The following is an 8,405-nucleotide window of genomic DNA, read 5'->3' as shown; positions in this document are numbered from 1 at the left end:
TTATGAAAAGGTGATACTTTTTTAAATCAAGAAAGGTGTGAGCCAAGGTTGGCTCCTTTCACCTTTCTTATTCAATCTCTATGCTGAATTAACAATCTATAATGGATTAAATGGAACTGAGTTTGGCATCCAGATTGGAAGAACAGTCATTAGCAGTGTTTGCCTTCTAAAAGTGAAGAGAATTTAAACTTCTTTCAGATGAAGATTGAAGACTACTGCCTTCACTATGGATTTCACCTCAATGTAAAGAAAACAAAAATCCTCACAACTGGACCAATAAATAGCGTCATGATAAATGGAGAAAAGATTGATGCCGTCAAAGACTTTATTTTGCTTGACTCCACAATCAACACTTATGGAAACAACAGTCTAAACATTAAATGATGTATTGCCTTAGGCAAATCTTCAGAACAAGGTCTCTTTAAAGTGTTAATGAGCAAATTTATCAGTCCAAGGACTAAAGTGCATCTGACCCAAGACCTAGGATTTTCAGTTGCATCATATACCATGTGACAGTTGCACAAAGAATGAAGAAGACTATAGAAGAACTGATGCATTTGAATTATGGTTTTGAAGAATATTAGAACCATGGACTGCCAGAGGAGCAAACAAATCTGTGATGGAAGATGTACAGCCAGAAGGCTCCTTAGAAGTCTGAATTGTGAGACTTCATCTATCATGTTATTAGGAGTTACCAGTCCCTTGAGTAGGACATCATTTAAAAAGTGGAGGGTCAGCAAAAGAGATTGAGACCCCAAAGCTATGGATTGCATCAACAATGGATTCAGGCATAATAGCTGTGAGGGTGACACAAGGCAGGTCAGTGTTTTGTTGTGTTGTGGATGAGGACCAACTTGTGAGCACCTAACAATAACAACCAAGACAACTTCATAACTCAGAAGCCTTGATGGTGCAGCAGTTAAGCATTTGACTTCTAACCAAATGTCGACAGTTCAAACTCAACCACTCTTGGGCAGAAAGATGGGTGAGAAAGTTGAGACTAACTGATTTCACAAAGATTTTCAAACTTGGAAACCTTATGGAGCAATATTACTTTGGCTTGTAGAGTTATTGTGAGCAGTAAGTGATTCGATTGTAGTTTATGGGTACTTCCTAACAGTGAGACTTAGAAAAGTGACTTAACTTCCCACTGCATCTATTTCCTCTTTAGTGATATGAGAAACATGATTGTCCCTACTTTACTTTGCTGTTATGAAATCTAAAAGGTTTTGAATGCACTTATAGGTTTAATTAGCATTTGATAGTTGACTCAACAAATGTTGTTAAGTGTCCTAGAGTCAGTTACAACTCATAGCGACCCTTTATAGGGTTTCTGAGGAATGGGTGGTGAGCTTGAACCACTGACCTAATCAACCTTTCAGTCCAGTGCATTAACCCACAGCACTATACCAGGACTCTGATAAAATTAATTAACTAAAGCCATTATTGTTGAGTAGATTTTTACTTATGTGACCCTACAGGACAGAATAAAACTGCCCCATGGTGTTTCCAAGTCTATAGTGTTTTTAGGAACAGATTGCATATATTTCTCTTGTGTAGGTCTGGAGATTTAAATCACTGACATTTTGGTTAGCAGTTGGGTGCTTTAACCACTGCACCACTCTAACAATGGCTATATCAGTGAAGATTCAATCAGAGAAGCAGAACATCAAGTTGATTCATAGAACGGCATTTGTTGCAGGAATGGAGTCCCAGGGGGTTAGAGTTGGCTCAAGGGCTAACTGAAAAGATTGAAGATTCAATTCCACAGAGATTCTTTAGAGACAGGTCTTTCAAAAATCCAGCCATCGAAAATGCAGTGCTGTATGGTTCTACTCTGATACAAACGGGGTCTTCATGAGTCAGAACTGGCTCAACACTAACTAGTTACTGGATTTGATTGCAGGAGACTGGCTTCATGCAGCTGTTGAGCTGATTAAGCAGTCTGTAAGAACGTCGCTGTGTTCTATGTTGGAGCTTGAAGTTTACAAGACAGCTGGGATGGGAAGATCACAAGCAGGCTGGAAGCCACAGTGCATGATGGAACCCTAGTAGGATAGACTGAAAATCCTGTTCATTCTTTCTTTTAATTTTTTTTAAGGTTTTTATTGTGGATTGAGTGAAAGTTTACAGGGCAGATCATCAGCTTTACGTTGAACAAATCATACACCTTGTTTCATTACAATGATTATAATCCCCTCCATATACCATCAGTTAACAGTATTTCCCTCTATTTACTTTAGCTGTTTTTTGGTTTGTTTTTTTTTTCTTTCTTTTCTTTTCTTTTTTTGAAAACACTCAGGCATATACAATAATTTACACCACCAAAGGGCACATTCTTCCAGTCTGCTACCAGCTCTTAGTCCCTCTTGTATATACACCTACCTCATTGTAGGGACAATGCCATATGACTTTGTACTTTACTCTTACTTTTCCATTGATGTAGGTGAACCCCAGACACCCCTGACCAAATCAATAAATGAATAATTCATCTTCAGGATTATGGAACCCAATCAGGGTGAAATGGTGAATCAAAATGTAGGTGACTAACCTGGCTGTATGTACAAGTAATGTGAGGCAGTGGTAGAAACAGATTTAGCAATATGGTAAAATTCCAGTTTGGGGGCATGGTCAAATATTAGCTTTAATCCTTACCATCAGAGTCTGTAAACCATTTAAATTCTTGGAGTGTCATCTCCAACATCATAAGGTTGTTCTGAGAAATACTTAGAATTTTATGCAAGAATAGTTTCCTGGCCTGAGGAAACACCTCTGTTTTGAATCCCCTGGGAATTCCTATGTCAAATTCACACAGTGAGTAAGAGACAATCTGGTGTCATGGAAAGTGTCAGATGTTAACATCAGACAGGTATCATTTCAAAACCTGATGCTTATGAGGGATGTGACTGTGTGCATAACTAAACTCCTTGCCACAATTCTCACAAATGCAAAAGAGGGATAATTATACTTACATCTCAGGCTTACTGAGAGATCACAAGCTGGTTAGGAGAATTAAGTAGAATTAAATAAAATACTGTACACATAATTTGAAGCTCAATGCCTGTCATAAATGCTCATTCCCTTCCATCAGGATAAATAAGGAAAGATGTGCAGCTTGCACCTGTCTGTCAGTGGAGGCTTACACGCTGCTCTGTTGCAGAGCATCCAAAATGAGACAGACTAGAAAGACCTATTGGTTTATGTCCAAAATTCAACCAATGAAAGCTCTATGGATCACAGCCATCTGATCTATGATTGATCCTAGGGATGATGCAGGACCTGGTGGCATTTTGTTTGGTTGTGAATGGCGGTCAACTTAACGGCAGCTGATAACTGAAACAGCAAACTTAAATTAAGATTAATCAACTTAAAGATATTGGGTTTTCCCTGATGTCAATTTTTTTTTATCCCAGGCCTGGCTGATAATGTTTTTTTGTTAATTCTACTTTGTGAGTCATCGTTGAGAAATTCTGAATTTGGTCTTTAAACCTTTCCCTAGTATTACAGTAATCTTCCACTCAGGAAAAAGAATAATCCCTTTATCTAATATAGCTGAGGAGTCCTGGTGTGGCTCTGTGGGCTAATGCGTCAGACTGCAAAGCCATTTGAACTGCAAGGTCAGTGGTTCTAGATCACCAGCTGCTCCTCAGAAACTCTATACAGGGTAGCTATGGGTCAAAATCGGCTCGATGGCACTTAACAACAACAACAGCAATATAGCTGAACTGCTCTCCAATGACAGACTAATACAAAGGGGCTTCAATGAGTTAGTGGATAAATGGAAATCAAAGAGGATGAAACTTTTCCATGAACTTTGGAAGCCTCTTGTAGATAAATCCTACATTGATGTAGGCAATTAACTCCAAAGAATAAAAAATAAATAAATAAAAGGTTCCAGAGATAACCAGGAAGGAAGGGATGGATTTTCCGCTAGTGTAATTCCAGAGATGAAACAATGAGTCATGGAAACAGAGACCTGGGTTTTAAATGCCACACAAGGGACACTTCCTGGTCAAACTTTTCCACTTCAGGCTGTCAGCATAAATCAGTACTCAGAAGGCTCTGGAACGTGACAGGCCGGCCTGCTGTGTGATAGGAAGGTTGTCAGGGAGTTCAGTCGTGCCTCCCATGCTGAGAGACATCTGTCATCAAGCTGATCACAGTACCTTTTCCATGTGATGAGTGAGTAGTTCTCTTTAATCCCCCAAAACCTCTGATCAATTAACTGCTATTTAAACCAATCAAGGCAATTGAGATATAGGTTTTAATTAGATCTCTGAAGGTTACATACAGGAGTAGCAAATCCAGAAATGGAGGCAAGGCAGAACTGGTAGATAGGAAAGAGAAGAAATGACGTGCCATCCAGGTAGTAAGAAAGATGAGACTAGGAAATGGCCAGTGGGGAAAACTGAGAGTCCATTTTCTGGGCTCATGAAAGAGAATCAACTTCCCTTTACAACCATTAACTTGTGTGTGTGTTTCTTACACAATTCTTTACAATTCTCATACTTGCCTCTAGTTCAGAACATGGTCTCATAAGTTCTGCACTTTCCCCATCAGATGATTGAAGGAATTGATGGTATCGCATATTATTTGATGTGGGAAATTGATGATGAAGATACTTGTTTAACAATTATGAAGTACTAAATGAAATAATTAATGATATAAGAACACTATACTCAGAAAGTGCTCTTAGAAGCAAAAGGTGTGCTCAATCTTTTTCTTCTGACATGACTGTGATACAGATACAAAATTTAGTTCTCCAATAGCATCACAATTTTCACCCTGCTTTGTACCCAATTCAGTGCCAGCAATATGACGTTATTACTTCCTGAGAAATTGCTGGGGGAAGATGGTGAAGAATTAAGGCTGTAACACATGGTAAAGTTTTAGCAGACACCAAGCATGCTTGAGAATCCACTGTTATTTTTAGGTACCATTGAGTCGGTTCCCTTCGTATCTACCCTGCAAAAAAGAATGAAATTCTGCCCCATCCTGCACAATCATCATAACCATTGTCATGCTTCAGCCCCTTGCTGCTGCCACTGGGCCAATCCATCCAGTTGGACGTCTTGCTCTTTTAAGCTGACCCTCCACTTTACCAAGTATGATGTCCTTCCCCAGGGACTAGTCCCTCCTGATAATATGTCCAAAGTTTGAGAGATGGAATCCCGTCATCCTGGCTTTGAAGGAGCATCTGGCTGTACTTCTTCCAACACAGATTCTTCTGTGATAGTCCACACAATTTCAAATATTCTTCTCCAACACTGTAACTCAAATGCATCAATTCTTCTATGGTCTTTCTCATTCATTGCCCAACTTTAACATGCATGTGAAGTTATTGAAAATACCATGTCTTGGGTCAGGCACACCTTAGTTCTCAAATGACAACATTGCTGTTGAACAATTAAAAGCGATCTTGAGTAACAGATCTGAATAATGCAATATGTCATTGGATTTTTTATTGTTGTTTTGATAGTGGATTTAAACAAAGTGAAGTCTTTGGCAATTTTAGTCTTTACCCCACTTATCATGACATTATTTTTTGGCCCAGTAGTGAGGATTTTAGTTTTCTTTACATTGACATCCAGCCCATACTCGATGCTGTCATGCTTAATCTTTATTAGTGTATTTTTTAAGGTATTTTCACTTTCAGCAAGCAAGGTTGTATCATCTGCCTATAATTGGGTGTTTAATGAATCTTCCTTGATTCCTGATGCAACATTCTTCTTCATATAATACAATTTCTCAGATTATTTTCTAAGCATACAGATTGAATAAGTATAGTGAATTTACACATCCTTGGCACACATCTTTCCTGATTTTAAACCATTCAGTTTCTCCTTCTTCTGTCTGAATGACTACTCTTGGTTTTATGCACAGGTTCCTTATGAGCACAGTCAATTGTTCCAGAAAACCCCTTCTTTGAAATGTTCTCTATAGTTTGTCATGATCCACCACAGACTTTTTCTTAGTCAATAAAACACAGGTAAACACATTTCTGGTATTCTCTACTTTCAGACATGAGCAATGATATCCCTTGATCCATGCCCTCATCTGAATACAGCTTGAACTTCTGGCAACTCCCTCTCAATGTATTGTTGCAGACATCTTAAAATTATCTTCAGCAAATTAATTGCATGTGATATGAATGTTATTGTCCAATAATCTCTGCATTCAATTGAGTCACCTCTCTTTTGAATGAGCACAATGTGGATCTCCTCCAATCAGTTTTCCAGGCAGCTGACTACCAATTTTTTTGTCATGGATGAATGAGTGCATCCAGTGCTGCATTACTTTGTTGAAAGATTTTGATCTGTACTCCAACAATTTCCAGAGTCTTGTTCTTTGCCAGTGAGTTCAGTGCACCTTGGACTTCTTTATTTAGTAACATTGGCTCTTAATCATATGCTATCTCTTGAAATGATTGAACATCGACCATCCATTTCTTTTATTCTCTTTTTAAAAGTTTTTATTGTGAATTGAGTGATTGTTTACATGGGAGAACATAAGCTTTGAATTCATCTTATCATATTTCATTTCATTGCAATGATTACAATCCTCTCCATGCATCATAATTCAGCAGCATTTGCTTCCATTTCTTCTTCTTCTTTTTTTTTTTTTATGTACACCAAAGCACTCAGGAATATATAACCATTCAAACAACTAAAGGGCATACCCTGCAAGACTGCCCTCTGACTGCTGGCACACAGCCCCTCTCCTGCCTTGAGTACTGAGTCCCCAGCCACTCCATCTCTCCATGTCCTCATCTCTGCCTTCATCTCTGGTGTTGCCGCTTCTCTGTATAGGGTCCCACACTCCGCTCTTCTCCTTTGATGGTCCCAGGGTCTTCCACTCCTGGACTGAAAGATCAACCACTCCCCTCTTTTTGTTACAAAACATCTGCCTTTACATTTATAATACTCACAATCAGTCCTGATACCAATTATTCACTTCTGAACCACAAGAGTCTTATCCCCATCCCTTTTTACCAGCCCAGTAAAAAATCACTCAGTGGAAATCACTGAGATAGTGAATTGGAAATCACTCAGTGGAGATTCTACCTTCCCCCGCACCTAAACTCCTCCTTGAAAACTTGTAAGCCAGTCACTTCATGCCTTGGTAATTCCCCCATTTTTGGTAGCCAATGTCTAAGTTGCCTATCCCTGTAAAGCCTATGTACAGAGGGGGTGGGAATGAGCCTCACTGTAAAGATTCATTCCCTCTTTTAAGCTACTACATCCATAAATATAGGTCAAGTTCTTCAAATTGTAGCAGATTGTACTTTTTTTTTCCTCTTCTTTCTTCCTCTAGTCGAGTTCTGATCATCCAGCTATTGAAACTAGGTCAAATGGGTATTCTCTGCAAGTATGGGCGCTCTTGTGTATCTCTCCTCACTTCATATCAGCTGGATGCTTCACTCTCCACTCTAGTCCTCTGTGGCTACGTCTCTGTCCATGGGCTCAGGAGTCTCCAGGCCTTACTATACTGCTGGCCAACCAGGTCTCAATCCAGGTTAACAGGAGTCTTTGAATGTGGTCAGACTTAGCTCACAGCTTCATTGCTGTTTTTCCCCCACTTCGCCTTGTTGGTAGACCACTGTGGTCACCAGCAAGATTACATACCTACTCATGTATTCCCTTTGAGTTTCAGTCTTGGAAAGGTGTTTATACTGATGGGATTTGATTTCTTGCCTTGATGGCGCCCCAGAAACCAACTTGCTTGTTCTTGTAGTAGTCAATCAGACTGCCGTTATTGCTTTTGATTTTTCCTGTTGGTCTTTCTTTCAAGAAGTACCTTCTGTTCCTCTAGCTTCTCCAGGTTGTCAACCATTTCTTGTTGTCAAAGTGATTCTGTGTATTCCTTCCATCTTTGTTTGATGTTTTCTATATCATTCAGTATTTTGAACATGGAATCCATCATTTTTCTGCAGTTTTTTTCAGCTTGAGAAATACTGACCATGTTCTTACCTTGTGGTTTTCTACCTGAAGGTCTTTGCACATTTCATTATAATACTTGACTTTGTCTTCTTGAGCTGCTCTTTGAAAAAAAAAAAATCTATTAAGTTCTTTTAATTTCTCATTTCTTCTATTTGCTTTAGCATCTCTACACTGAAGAACAAGTTTCAGAGTCTGTTTCTGACATCCATTAGTCTTTTCTTATTTTCCTTGTGTTCTTTGTGACTTTTTTTTTTTTTTTTTTCAAAGATGTTTATTGTGGATTGAGTACAAGTGTACAGGGCAGATCATCAGTTATACATTCAACAAATCATAAACCTTGTTTCATTATAATGATTATAATTCCCTCCATGTATCATCAGTTAACAGTTTTTCTTTCTATTCATTTTACCTCTTTTTTTTAAAAAAACACTCAGGCATAGATATAATAATTTACACCACCAAAGG

The sequence above is a fragment of the Chrysochloris asiatica genome, unplaced genomic scaffold, assembly GCF_000296735.1.
Source record: "Chrysochloris asiatica unplaced genomic scaffold, ChrAsi1.0 scaffold00292, whole genome shotgun sequence".
Lineage (NCBI taxonomy): Eukaryota > Metazoa > Chordata > Mammalia > Afrosoricida > Chrysochloridae > Chrysochloris > Chrysochloris asiatica.
The sequence above is the reverse complement of the archived record's forward strand: the minus strand, read 5'-3'. Positions refer to the sequence as shown.